General features: G+C 37.5%; 1 pseudogene; it reads left to right on the top strand.

Moving 5' to 3' along the window:
* Positions 1–2: 2 nt before the first annotated feature.
* LOC120535396 overlaps positions 3–16079 on the top strand; it is a 33747-nt pseudogene continuing 17670 nt past the window's right edge.

Below are 16079 nucleotides of genomic sequence, written 5' to 3' on the forward strand. Positions count from 1 at the left end.
CGATTAACATCCCTGAAAATCAGAGAGGTGCTTTCCCCAAGCAACTGGCTCAGGTTTGTAGTATATGTAGTGTATGTTGCAAAAATGTCATTAAAGGTTTGCAATCAGTGGCTTTTTTCTCAGACTGAGTGGATTTTCATCAACGATTTTTATTTTTTTGATGTATGAATTGATGCCTCAATCTATTTGTCTTAGATCAAATCCAGCAAGTCGAAGGGATCCATTGTACACTATACCATAACTGGACCAGGTGCTGATTTGCCCCAGCAGGACTATTTAAAATCGACAGAGACAGTGGATGGTTACTAGTAACTGAACCCTTGGACCGAGAGAAGCAGTCTGAATATTTGGTGAGTTTTTATCTTTTATCTGACTATTTGGTTGCAAGTTTCCAGCTTGCCTTGTACTATTTGTATGTAATGCAAGGAATGACATGAAACTAAGTTACCAATTCTATTTGTTCAATAGCTTACTTTACATGCTGTTTCAATAAGTGGAACTGTAGCAGAAGAACCTATGGAGATTGCAGTAACTGTGCTGGATCAAAATGACAACAAGCCTGAATTTATCAGCAAAACCTTTCTAGGAAAAGTGAGGGAAGGATCAGCACCAGGTGCCCTTTTACCCTTTATATGAGCTATATAAAATATATATAATATGCCTTGAAAGCATCAAGCAAAGTAAATGAACTGAAATAGGAAGTCAGCGTGTGAGCTTTGATAATTTCATAATTTCTACTTTTCATTTGCAGGTGTTACATTTATGACTGTAACTGCCATAGATAAAGATGATCCAAATTCAGACAATGGCATTTTAATATATTCAATTTTAAGTCAAAGTCCACCTTTCCCAAATCCACACATGTTTACCATCAACCAGGCTACTGGATCCATTAGTGTGAATTCTCCAGGTCTGGATCGAGAGGTAAACATTTACGTATATCATACTTAGTTTCTAAATTCACTGAAACAACATTCTAGCTTCTTTAACAGTTCGCAGGTTTAATGATCTATAAAATTAAATCTAAACTAGTATGAATAAGGCTGAATGTATTACAGTTTCATACAGTGTTTATTTGTAGATATTTTCATAATTAGAAAATCAATGAAGGTATTGAAGGTCAACGAGGAACTCAATGTTAGGCAATAGTGTCTAGGGTAAGGTGCACAGCAGGCTCCAATATGAAATATAAAAGCCTGCACTGTCAGCATCAGTGTATGGACACGTGTTACTTACACTTGGTTACCTTTTTCTGAAACACAAAAGCCAACAGATCAATAAGATTTAGCATTTTGTTGTATGTCTTGTAAGTTTTCAACTGCTGCAAGAGTTTTCTGCTTTTTCTGTTTGCTTGTTTGTTTAAACATATTAATTATTAACTTATTAATGCTTACTATTAACTGAATTATTTCTCAGAAATATTGACATGACATTAAAAAAACAAAATTTTAAGCAAACAATAATAATGTGCAATTATACTGTCATAAGTAAAGGCACTTTCACTTGTGTACATTTGTTATAGAAAGCATTTTTCTATTTTACATTCATATTCTTATATGATAAATTTAAAATATTATTGTGTTTTACAGAAATCATCTAAATATGACCTAATAGTCATGGTTGCTGATATGACTGGGGTGGGGCTTTCTACAACTGCTACAGCCATTATTGATGTTGTGAGCAAGGATGAAAAGGTACAGTTTTTAAATGTCCTACAATTCTTTATGTAAGTGTTTAACAATAGCTGATATGTTGCCAAACATTACAGTAATTTCCTGTCAGTAAGGAACCATTGTTTTATGAGTGTACCTGTGACAATATACTGAACAGAATGGCTTCATAAATGGATGGACAGGTGAGTAATACGCTGGCGTTTCTATTATATTATGGACTAGCAAAATACCAGCTTGACAAAGTACTACCTTTAAATTTTTATTAAGAAGAAAAGTAAACCTTTTTAAACTGAGGGAAAATATACCAATAACTATGTGTTAAGGATCTCTTTGTATAGCACGTTGTCAGTTCAGCACTCCGGTTGTAATATGACCAAGCTGTGCGAGCTTACTCTTGAGCATGCAACGTACAGTATAGTTAGCCTTGTGAAAAGCAATTTTGCCTCAAATCAATGGCAACCTTTTGTAGGGTGTGTCCCTGAGACTTATTACTTGTCATCATGAAGCAGAGCCTTACTGGAAATTGGAGGCATTTCAATTGAAATGGGAGATCAGAGGGTATAATGGGGATGCGAGGAATAAAACTCTCTCCCTGAGCAACTGCCAGTAAAAATAGTTGCCTCAATTAGGTTCTTTTGCAGACACGTGACCTGAAGTCTAGTACCGTAACAAAGTTTTGGTGGCTGTAAGTTTTTCAGTAACATTATTGGTGTTCCAACCTTCAAAATTAGATAATGCTCAGGAGTGCCTGGAGGATTCAGAGTGTGGAGAAACTCTAGCGACAGTGTGTCTATTAACTTGTGGATTTTTCTGTGAGTATTTGGCGGCGGCATCACGAAGTTGTTTCCATAGACCCAGCGTTAGCTCAGACTCAGCTTGGAGCAAAATGAAGTAAAGAAATGAGGTGAATAGGAGGGGAGATGATGACGTGACTCCCCCACCCGCCTTAACTCTCAATCCCTCCACAAACACACAAACATAGTCTCTCGGATCTCAACTCTCCTTTATATAAATCAGTAAAGGAGAGAGGACTAAACACTAAGGAAAAAGAACTGCAAGACCGCGTCAGCTGCGGAGCTCATCGGAGCTCAGCTTGGAGCGAAATGAAGTGAATGAAATGACGTGAATGGGAGGGGAGATGATGACGTGACTCCCCCTCCCACCTTAACTCTCCATATCTCCACAAACACAGTCTCTCGGCATGACAAACGCCAGCAGCAGCGAGTCTATGAACTTAATTTAAAGTTAAGCTTTACACCTTGCTTTCGTATTCGTTTGCATAAACACAGTCCTTCACCAGAAATTTTATCTCCGTTACAAAGTGATCAAAAGTCTCGTTTATACCCTGCGTCTTCTCATTAAACTCAGTAGTAGCTTATTGTTATGCTTAGAACCAGAAGGAAAAATCTCTGCTGGGTCCACATTGTGTACACACAACCTGCACCTCAGACAACTGATCTTAATTACTGTCTGATCTTTAGATATGGCCAAGTGGACTTCCTTTGTTAGTTTTAGTCACAATTACAGATTTAGCTAGTTTTGAGTGAGCAAGCTGAATTTTCTGCATAAGTTTGCTATTAGGGTTCAACAGAGCCAGAGTGTATTTTAGGAAAGTCTTCATTTGATCTTGGATTATTCACATTGGACAGGGGCAACACTGTTGCTTTCACCTTTTTACCAGCTGGATTCTAATAAAAATTATCACACAATCTGGACCTATCACTGCCTTAAGACATATCTAATTTGTCATTATCTCCTCACTAAGAACAATTCTGCAATGCATTTAATAGATGCAAGCATAATAAATATTTACTCCAATCACATAAAATAAAGTTTCATTTACTAATATAAAGTCTTCTGTATCTCAAATTAACCTGTTTATTTTTATTTAGATGTGCCATATTCAAACAGAGTCCACAGATAATGTGCCATACAAACAGCCACTAATTACAGTCTCACAAACTATTATCGAATGATTAACACTGCAGAGACTTAGTCAAGTTATCTTCGTTAAACCCTACCTACTTTAGCCAATTTTTACATTTACTACACTTTTTCAAATGACAGTAAGGCAAATTAATGTGTATATATTTGTATGGCTGCATTATGTTGTTCAGTGTCATGGGGAATATAAAGCTTGCAGTTTTTTTTTTTTCCATATTGCTGTAAATGTTTGTTGTGCATATTAAATAATTCTGAGCTCACTGATTTCTTTTCTTTTTCCTGAAAGATTGATTTTCCAATGACTTCCTTCCCAAATGGAGTGAAAGACACCAAGGTGATCCCACCGATTAACATCCCTGAAAATCAGAGAGGTGCTTTCCCCAAGCAACTGGCTCAGGTTTGTAGTATATGTAGTGTATGTTGCAAAATGTCATTAAAGGTTTGCAATCAGTGGCTTTGTTCTCAGACTGAGTGGATTTTCATCAACGATTTTTAATTTTTTGATGTATGAATTGATGCCTCAATCTATTTGTCTTAGATCAAATCCAGCAAGTCGAAGGGATCCATTGTACACTATACCATAACTGGACCAGGTGCTGATTTGCCCCAGCAGGACTATTTAAAATCGACAGAGACAGTGGATGGTTACTAGTAACTGAACCCTTGGACCGAGGGAAGCAGTCTGAATATTTGGTGAGGTTTTATCTTTTATCTGACTATTTGGTTGCAAGTTTCCAGCTTGCCTTGTACTATTGTATGTAATGCAAGGAATGACATGAAACTAAGTTACCAATTCTATTTGTTCAATAGCTTACTTTACATGCTGTTTCAATAAGTGGAACTGTAGCAGAAGAACCTATGGAGATTGCAGTAACTGTGCTGGATCAAAATGACAACAAGCCTGAATTTATCAGCAAAACCTTTCTAGGAAAAGTGAGGGAAGGATCAGCACCAGGTGCCCTTTTACCCTTTATATGAGCTATATAAAATATATATAATATGCCTTGAAAGCATCAAGCAAAGTAAATGAACTGAAATAGGAAGTCAACGTGTGAGCTTTGATAATTTCATAATTTCTACTTTTCATTTGCAGGTGTTACATTTATGACTGTAACTGCCATAGATAAAGATGATCCAAATTCAGACAATGGCATTTTAATATATTCAATTTTAAGTCAAAGTCCACCTTTCCCAAATCCACACATGTTTACCATCAACCAGGCTACTGGATCCATTAGTGTGAATTCTCCAGGTCTGGATCGAGAGGTAAACATTTACGGTATATCATACTTAGTTTCTAAATTCACTGAAACAACATTCTAGCTTCTTTAACAGTTCGCAGGTTTAATGATCTATAAAATTAAATCTAAACTAGTATGAATAAGGCTGAATGTATTACAGTTTCATACAGTGTTTATTTGTAGATATTTTCATAATTAGAAAATCAATGAAGGTATTGAAGGTCAACGAGGAACTCAATGTTAGGCAATAGTGTCTAGGGTAAGGTGCACAGCAGGCTCCAATATGAAATATAAAAGCCTGCACTGTCAGCATCAGTGTATGGACACGTGTTACTTACACTTGGTTACCTTTTTCTGAAACACAAAAGGCCAACAGATCAATAAGATTTAGCGTTTTGTTGTATGTCTTGTAAGTTTTCAACTGCTGCAAGAGTTTTTCTGCTTTTTCTGTTTGCTTGTTTGTTTAAACATATTAATTATTAACTTATTAATGCTTACTATTAACTGAATTATTTCTCAGAAATATTGACATGACATTAAAAAAACAAAATTTTAAGCAAACAATAATAATGTGCAATTATACTGTCATAAGTAAAGGCACTTTCACTTGTGTACATTTGTTATAGAAAGCATTTTTTCTATTTTACATTCATATTCTTATATGATAAATTTAAAATATTATTGTGTTTTACAGAAATCATCTAAATATGACCTAATAGTCATGGTTGCTGATATGACTGGGGTGGGGCTTTCTACAACTGCTACAGCCATTATTGATGTTGTGAGCAAGGATGAAAAGGTACAGTTTTTAAATGTCCTACAATTCTTTATGTAAGTGTTTAACAATAGTTGATATGTTGCCAAACATTACAGTAATTTCCTGTCAGTAAGGAACCATTGTTTTTATGAGTGTACCTATGACAATATACTGAACAGAATGGCTTCATAAATGGATGGACAGGTGAGTAATACGCTGACGTTTCTATTATATTATGGACTAGCAAAATACCGAGCTTGGCGCAAAGTACTGCCTTTAAATTTTTATTAAGAAGAAAAGTAAACCTTTTTAAACTGAGGGAAAATATACCAATAACTATGTGTTAAGGATCTCTTTGTATAGCACGTTGTCAGTTCAGCACTCCGGTTGTAATATGACCAAGCTGTGCGAGCTTACTCTTGAGCATGCAACGTACAGTATAGTTAGCCTTGTGAAAAGCAATTTTGCCTCAAATCAATGGCAACCTTTTGTAGGGTGTGTCCCTGAGACTTATTACTTGTCATCGCGAAGCAGAGCCTTACTGGAAATTGGAGGCATTTCAATTGAAATGGGAGATCAGAGGGTATAATGGGGATGCGAGGAATAAAAACTCTCTCCCCTGAGCAACTGCCAGTAAAAATAGTTGCCTCAATTAGGTTCTTTTGCAGACACGTGACCTGAAGTCTAGTACTGTAACAAAGTTTTGGTGGCTGTAAGTTTTTCAGTAACATTATTGGTGTTCCAACCTTCAAAATTAGATAATGCTCAGGAGTGCCTGGAGGATTCAGAGTGTGGAGAAACTCTAGCGACAGTGTGTCTATTAACTTGTGGATTTTTCTGTGAGTATTTGGCGGTGGCATCACGAAGTTGTTTCCGCAAGACCGCGTTAGCTGCGGAGCTCAGCTTGGAGCAAAATGAAGTAAAGAAATGAGGTGAATAGGAGGGGAGATGATGACGTGACTCCCCCACCCGCCTTAACTCTCAATCCCTCCACAAACACACAAACATAGTCTCTCGGATCTCAACTCTCCTTTATATAAATCAGTAAAGGAGAGGACTAAACACTAAGGAAAAAGAACTGCAAGACCGCGTCAGCTGCGGAGCTCATCGGAGCTCAGCTTGGAGCGAAATGAAGTGAATGAAATGACGTGAATGGGAGGGGAGATGATGACGTGACTCCCCCTCCCACCTTAACTCTCCATATCTCCACAAACACAGTCTCTCGGCATGACAAACGCCAGCAGCAGCGAGTCTATGAACTTAATTTAAAGTTAAGCTTTACACCTTGCTTTCGTATTCGTTTGCATAAACACAGTCCTTCACCAGAAATTTTATCTCCGTTACAAAGTGATCAAAAGTCTCGTTTATACCCTGCGTCTTCTCATTAAACTCAGTAGTAGCTTATTGTTATGCTTAGAACCAGAAGGAAAAATCTCTGCTGGGTCCACATTGTGTACACACAACCTGCACCTCAGACAACTGATCTTAATTACTGTCTGATCTTTAGATATGGCCAAGTGGACTTCCTTTGTTAGTTTTAGTCACAATTACAGATTTAGCTAGTTTTGAGTGAGCAAGCTGAATTTTCTGCATAAGTTTGCTATTAGGGTTCAACAGAGCCAGAGTGTATTTTAGGAAAGTCTTCATTTGATCTTGGATTATTCACATTGGACAGGGGCAACACTGTTGCTTTCACCTTTTTACCAGCTGGATTCTAATAAAAATTATCACACAATCTGGACCTATCACTGCCTTAAGACATATCTAATTTGTCATTATCTCCTCACTAAGAACAATTCTGCAATGCATTTAATAGATGCAAGCATAATAAATATTTACTCCAATCACATAAAATAAAGTTTCATTTACTAATATAAAGTCTTCTGTATCTCAAATTAACCTGTTTATTTTTATTTAGATGTGCCATATTCAAACAGAGTCCACAGATAATGTGCCATACAAACAGCCACTAATTACAGTCTCACAAACTATTATCGAATGATTAACACTGCAGAGACTTAGTCAAGTTATCTTCATTAAACCCTACCTACTTTAGGCAATTTTTACATTTACTACACTTTTTCAAATGACGGTAAGGCAAATAAATGTGTATATATTTGTATGGCTGCATTATGTTGTTCAGTGTCATGGGGAATATAAAGCTTGCAGTTTTTTTTTTTTCCATATTGCTGTAAATGTTTGTTGTGCATATTAAATAATTCTGAGCTCACTGATTTCTTTTCTTTTTCCTGAAAGATTGATTTTCCAATGACTTCCTTCCCAAATGGAGTGAAAGACACCAAGGTGATCCCACCGATTAACATCCCTGAAAATCAGAGAGGTGCTTTCCCCAAGCAACTGGCTCAGGTTTGTAGTATATGTAGTGTATGTTGCAAAAATGTCATTAAAGGTTTGCAATCAGTGGCTTTTTTCTCAAACTGAGTGGATTTTCATCAACGATTTTTATTTTTTTGATGTATGAATTGATGCCTCAATCTATTTGTCTTAGATCAAATCCAGCAAGTCGAAGGGATCCATTGTACACTATACCATAACTGGACCAGGTGCTGATTTGCCCCCAGCAGGACTATTCGAAATGGATAAAACCAGTGCTTGGTTACTAGTGACTGAACCTCTGGACCGAGAAAAGCAGTCTGAATATGTGGTGAGTTTTCATCTTCTGTCTCTCTATTTGGTTGCACACACAGCTTGATAAAATACATTATGCACCCATATATATGTATATTAAGTATGGTTTTTTTTAACAGCTTATAGTACATGCAGTTTCAATTAATGGAGATATAGCAGAAGATCCTGTGCCCATAACTATAACTGTAATTGATCAAAATGACAACAAACCTGAGTTCATCAGCAAAACCTTTGTAGGAAAAGTGAGAGAAGGATCAACACCAGGTGCCCATTTATTACCATTTTATGTGAGCCACATATACAGGACTGTGAACTTATTGTAAGCTTTATTTACTCTTGTTTTTGAAGTCCTTTAGACCCACTGACATCATATTTTTAATGGAAGAGTCCAAGAAAAGAAAATGAACTGAAATTGAAAAGCTATATGTAATGTACTGATTTCATTATTTCCCATTTTTCATTTGCAGGTGTTACATTTATGACTGTAACTGCCATAGATAAAGATGATCCAAATACCGACCATGCTAAGATTAAATATTCAATTTTAAGTCAAACTCCACCTATTCCAAATTCACATATGTTTGCCATCAGCCCAGATACTGGATCCATTAGTGTGATGTCACCAGGTCTGGATCGAGAGGTAAACATTTACAGTATATCACACTCAATTATATTAGGCCTGTTTCTAACTTGCCTTATAAAACTTTCCAGAGGGTTAATATTTCACAGGTTTTATAATCTGCTAAAAGTTACTTGTTTTAGACATACATGGGGATGGATGAATTGCATACTATACATTTTCTTTAAACATACTTATAATGTACTTTAAAAATTATTAAATCAACGAAGAATTGGCTAATAGGCAGTACTGTCCAGAGTAAGAGTAAGGCATACAGCAGCAATCAGAATGGAAAATATAAGTCCGCATTTCCAATGTCAGTATGTGAAACTTTTGAACTCACAGTACAAGTAATCTAATTGTTATTCAAAAAGTCTACAGGTATCCAAAATGCATCATTTCACTACATCTCTCATGTATAAAATTTTCAATCTTATCTAAAGTGTTCCACTTTTTGGGGAAATATCCTTGGTCTTAACTGTTTAAATTTGGAGCATTTTAAATAATGATCTAATATTTTTAACTGAAATATTTAAAATGTTCAAATAAATTGAATGAAAGGTAAAAAAAAGTATTAAGCATTAACAACATTAAAAATGACAAGCAATTACATTGCTTTATTTAATTTACATTCACATTTGTATCTATTTAATGAAAATCTTCCAAAAGAACTGTAAAAAAGCATTTTTGTATCACATGCTTACTCTTGGCTAATAAAGTTTCAAATATTTTTGTATTTTACAGAAAGCAGCTAAATATAAATTAACAGTCGAGGCTGCTGATATAAATGGAGAAGGACTACATACACTTACGACTGCCATTATTGATGTTGTGAGTAAGGATGAAAAGGTACACTGTTTAACATTGGTGGCTATTTACCTACCCTGAAATATGGAGGGACTATTCTTTTATTAGTGTAAACCTTTCTTTTACAGTATGGTCCCTGATGCGCTTTCCCAATGCCAATTATAGCATTCGCATCTCCTGCTACCTAAGCAATAAATATATATAAAGGATGCTTCAATCAGGTTTTTTTAGGGCCGATACCAATTATTGATATCATGTTAATGAATTGGTTGATTCCAATACTGATTCCAAATTTATTTTTAATTCCTTGTAAGAGAACAAACAAAAAGTTGGGGCACTACCCAGGGAACCCCTTATAATTAGAATTCAAGAGAAAACAAGCAATAATGGCAATAACATTTTTTTCAAATTCAAGTTCCAAAGTGAACTGTTTACAAAATGACAAACTTTCCGGTCATAAGTCTTTCCAGCTTGGGGAAGCGGTTCCATGTGGACAGACACCAGAAGTGATGTCAGAAATGGTACAGCTGTCAATCATCTGGTCTGCAGAGGGAGAAAGAGCAAAGGCATTAGGACACAGCTCCAACCCCTGGGGCTGTGGATAATTGCAATCACCAGAACCCTTAGGCTGTCCCTTATGCGCACATGTGTGACAGGATCTCCACCCCACCTTAGCCTAGACCCGTCTAGTCAGACAGCCCAAGCTGTGAGGTCATGAATACGAGAACATCGGCATTGGCTTGGAGAGAACTTTTGTGATGGATGACTTTGAATCAATAATGCTGAAGGTCCAAGAGCTACCCAATGATGCGCACATTAAATTCCTTATGAAGTGCCATCCACTGAATGGGTGCATGGTCCGTAGTCGTACTTCAGTTGGTTAATAACCCGCTTTATCACCAAGATTTCTCTATCCACCACTGCACACCAAGTGTCCAGATCCAGTAGTTTCTGCCTCAGGAATATGATAAGGTGTTCAACATCAAAGGTGCTTTGGCTCAGCAGAGCCTGTTAGACAAAAGGCAAAGAAAAATCATGAGTTATTAGCACGGGTGTTTTAAGTCACGGAATGTGGCTTCTGTACTAGCATTCCATACCACCGTGTTAGGGGCCCACTTCTTTGTACGATCAGTCAAGGGCACTGCCCTCTCAGAAAAACAAGGCACAAACTAGCGGTAGTACCCCGCTAAACCTAAGAAGACTTCGTCCTGATACTTGGTTTTCAGATAGGGCGATTTCATGATGGCATCAACTATAGAACATTGTAGTCAGACCAAACACCTGCCAAGTAAGTAGCCTAAATACTTTGCCTCGTTCAATCCAAAATAACATTTCTTGGGATTGATCCCACAGACCTGCTTCACATGTTCCTCCCATGTGCTGGAATAAATAACAATGTCATCTAGATAGGCGGCATTATACAAATTGTTGGAGTGGAGCACTCTATCCACCAGACACTGGAAAGTCGTTGCTGGTGCCCGGTGCACTCCAAATGGGAGAACATAATACTGTTGCTAGGGGTGCTAAATATGATCTTCTTCTTAGCAGATTCCGTTAAAGGAATTTGCCAGCAGAAGCGTAGCTAGAGTTTTCAGCGCCCAGGGACAACTGAAGATTTCGCGCCCCCTCCTGTTTGCCAAAATGCAATGGGGAAGGGAAAGAAATTTTTTTTTAATTTATTTAAAATAATAGTATTTTAAGAAAAAAATTTCATTTAAGTCTCCGAAAATGATAATGCTGCCTCGTGTTCTTTAAAATCTAAATCCATCATTAGTTTTTGTAAGAAAAAATTCATTTTCCGCATTTAAAAATGATTTTAAAAAAGTATATAGCAAATCATAAAGCAAAATAATTATCTATACTAATAAAAGGCAAAGCCCTCACTGACTGACTGACTGACTGACTGACTCATCACTAATTCTCCAACTTCCCATATAGGTAGAAGGCTGAAATTTGGCAGGCTCATTCCTTACAAAAGTTGGGCAGGTTTCATTTCGAAATTCTATGCGTAATGGTCATAACTAGAAGCTATTTTTCTTTATTTACTGTAATGGAGTTGAGCTCGAAAGCCATGGGGGGCGGAGTTTCGTGTGACATCATCACGCCTCTCACGTAATCACGCATTACGTAGAAAACCAGGAAGAGCTACAAAAAGCTCTGAAGAAAACATGCATTATATAATTAAGAAGGCAGCGAAACAATTAGAAGCGAGCGAGTGACATATAAAACCATATTCAGCAGCTCACGTGAACTGACACAGTGCACAGACAAAAAGCAACGGTTCCAAAGAGTGCTGAACAAAAACCGAATTACACTGCTACGCTCAAATAGACAAACCACACGCCGTGGCGCAATAGTAGAGGCTTCGCCTCTAGCGCTGACTTCCGAGGTTCGATGCACTAAGTATGTACGCGCGCTTCTTGATTCATTTTAGCCTCGCATCCCCTTGGTTTGAGACGTATGAAAAAATATGCGGTTAACGCAGAAAGACAGATCACCAGTTGAAGCTTTATGAATAATGGATACTTTATTCGCGATCAATGATTGTTTTGGTAAAGCCATACTCAGTGTATTCATTAGATGAACGGTAAAAAAGTAAGAGCGAGGGGAGGGTAACTTATTGAGGCACACAGGCAAAACCACAATAGCACGCGGGCTCGATGTACTGTAGTGCGTCAACTCGATCTGAATTGCGATCACATTTGAAAAATATATCTTTTAAAGTTCTATTTAGTCCATATGTGTCAAACTCAAGGCCCATGGGCCACATCCGCCCGGCGTGTAATTATATCCGCCCCAGATCATTTTATATACTGTATTATTGTTATTAATGGCCGGGGATATGAAGCGCTGGTAACACAATAAACTACAGATCCCATAATGCAGCGCTTCAGCTGCCTTGCGCACTTACCGCGTTAATCAAGTCTAGCTTATGATGCTGCAAGTTATTGCGAAGCTAGCCACACGATGCCGAAGAGAAAAGGTGATTCTGAACATAGAGCCTTTAAAAACCGATGGGAGGCTGAGTATATGTTTACTGAACCCGTGTGTCTCATTTGTGGAGCTAATGTGGCTGTAATTACAGAATTTAATCTAAGACGGCACTATGAGACAAAACATCAAGATAACCTGAAAGACCTGAATGCAGTGCTCAAGATACAGAAAGCAGAAGAGTTAAAGAAGAATCTGACACTTCAGCAGGTTTTTAACCGTGCAAAATCACAAAGTGATTTCAAGTGAAGCTACTTTTATGGGAGACACAAATGCACCAGTGCAACTTGCCCCACTTTCCCTGTTGCCAAGTAATGTTGAACCAAGTCGGCACTACGGTGTTCCCAAATCGCACTTTGCTGATAAACTGGCGCACTGCGCACTGAGTTCACGGCGCTTTGGTGACTTTGAAGAACAAAAAGAATTTTGAGTTGTTTAACCCATTTGCCGTCGATGTGGAAACTGCACCTGTGCAGATTCAGATGGAGGTGATTGAGCTGCAGTGTAATGGCACACTGAAGGCAAAGTACGATACTGCACGGCCCGCACAGTTTATTCACTCCATTCCGCACAAATGCTCCAGCTCCGTCTACATGCGTCTCGAACCTTGTGCATGTTTGGTAGCACATATCTGTGTGAGAAGCTCTTCTCAGTCATGAAGACTAACAAAACAGCACACAGGAGTCGCCTCACTGATGAGCACCTGCAGTCCATCCTGAGAATCTCCACAACACAGAACCTCACACCAAACATAAACGAACTTGTTGCCAAAAAGATGCCAGGCGTCCAGCTCTGATAAAATGACATAAGAGCAAAGACAACTGAATGATTTGATTTGTTATTGCTGAAAAGAACAAATTTTATTTATATTTCCAGGTTTTGTTATGCACCATGTTCATATTTGAATTTGTATAATTTTGACAGGATATATTTTTATGGAGAGCAAAATCTTTTGGGATATTTAAAATTTAAGTTTATTTTTATATAAAATTACATAAGAGTAAAGAAATTTGAATGTTTGTTCTTTTAACGTTTACTTTATTTCTAACTTGTATAATTTAGACAGGATATATTTTTATGGAGAGCAAAATATTATTTATTTAAGGTTTGAGTTGATTTATTCGAATAATATTCTGTCGACTAAATAAAAATTCCTTCTATTTTAAAATTTAAATAGAACTTGAACAGAAACGATAGTTCATAATATCCAGGCAGACTTGCGTAAGAGCGGAGTCATCCGTTTTAACAAACAGCGTATTGCACTGATACGAAATAGCCTGCCCATTTAATTATTTAGGAATGGATAAATAAATTAAGATTTTGTACAAATAATGTTTTTCATTTTTCTTCCTTCATGGATTCTGGCACCCCCAGCAACAGTTGCTCGCACCCCAAAGACTGTATATATGTGTATATATATATATATATATATATATATATATATATATATATATATATATATATATATATATGGATGTATATAATATATATATATATATTGTGGAGCCGACCCGGACACAGACAGGCGGACATGTTGTAATTCACCACCACACGTTTATTATCCAATAATATATATAATAAATGGACACTCAGACCCAGTCCAAATAGTGCACAAACCCCAACACACACAGTCCTGGCCACAAATGCCTTCTTCTGGGGCCACCTCCACTCTCCTCTCTTGCCTCGTCCTTCTTCCACCCGACTCTAGCGCTGAATGAATGGAGACGGCCCCTTTTAAACAGTCCCCGGATGAGCCCCAGGTGTTCCCGGCATTCCTCCTCTGGCCACGCCCCAGCGTGGCGTAAGTGTTGGCTGTCCTCCCAGCACCTCTCCGGGTGCCATCCTAAATCTTCCCCCCAGCACGTCCCCAAGGCATTGGGGCACCTCCTGGCGGTGACCACGGGCCCCTACAGGGTGGAGCTTCCATGCCCTGTACCCGTGGCCCCCAGAGCAACCACTAAGGCGGCCCCCATGTGATCCAGGGTGGGCTCTGACCCTCTTCTGGTCCCTCACAGCGTCCCGGCCGGGTCGTTGCCCCTGGCATCCCTGACAATATATATATGTGTGTGTGTGTATATGTATATATGTAGATATGTATGTATATATGTATATATATGTATTTGTGTGTATATATATGTTTATATATATATGTATTATGTGTGTATATGTATATATATATATATATATGTGTATATATATGTGTATATGAAAATATGTATAGATATGTATATATATGTTTATGTGTGTGTGTAAATATATATATATATATATATATATATATATATATATATATATATATATATATATATATATATGACAGCAACACTCATCACTCACAACAGTGACAAAACAATTACATTGACAATCATGTTACGTTATTTTCAAAATGTTTCCTTTTCTTTTTCATTACTTCTTTAACACACTACTTCTCCGCTGCGAAGCGCGGGTATTTTGCTAGTATATTTATAAAAACTGCATTACTTACAATTTATTCATATGAAAATATGATGGGGAAACATCTAGACTTTTGCAGCCATCTACTAGAATACTTCACCACAGCCCATTCAATTTTCTATCAAACACATAAACACAAATCACTTGGCACACAGAAATGGAGTTTGCAACAATTTAGACAATGATACACTAATGCCTCATGTCAGTCGCGCGACCTGTTTAATAACATCAAAAATGTTTCTGGGTGGGAGTCAAGAATGTTAGAGTAGTGGAGGGGATAAATTATTGTCTGTTGGGTATATAGAACTAATACTGTACATGTTTCAAAATCAGAAAGAGGCAAAAAACATAGGAAAAAGATATCCTCATACTGATGGAGTGATGGACTGAGTATGCAAATGTTTTTTATTTACTTTTTAGTGCATTTAAGACTGGAAAACATTTCATTGTAAAATTTTGTAACATCAGTTTGGCGCCCCCTGGATGCTGCGCCCGGGAACAGATGTACCCCCATCCCCACCCCCCCAGCTACGCCACTGTATGCCAGTACCCTTTCGTTATGTCAAGTGTGTTCAAATATTAAGCCTTTCCAAGGCATTCAAGGAATTTGTTCACTCATGGCATCGGGTAAGCATTGAATTGATTAAGTCAGTAAAAGTTATTGCAAAAGTTCCAACTTCAGTCAGGCTTTGGGACCAAGAAAATGGGGCTAGACCAGGGACTAAAACTTTCCGCTATTACACCAAGATATAGCATTCTCTTGATCTCAAGCTCCACTTCTGCTCTTTTTGCCTCCAAAAGGCAATACTGGCATTCTTGGACAATAACCCAAGTTTTAGTGATGATGTCATGTGCAATCAAGAAAGTTCTTCCATGTCACTCATTCACCACTTCCAGGGCAGACAAGATGGCTGCTTCAAGCTCTTGTCTTTGAATTAAATCAA

This window comes from Polypterus senegalus, chromosome 9, assembly GCF_016835505.1.
Source record: "Polypterus senegalus isolate Bchr_013 chromosome 9, ASM1683550v1, whole genome shotgun sequence".
Lineage (NCBI taxonomy): Eukaryota > Metazoa > Chordata > Cladistia > Polypteriformes > Polypteridae > Polypterus > Polypterus senegalus.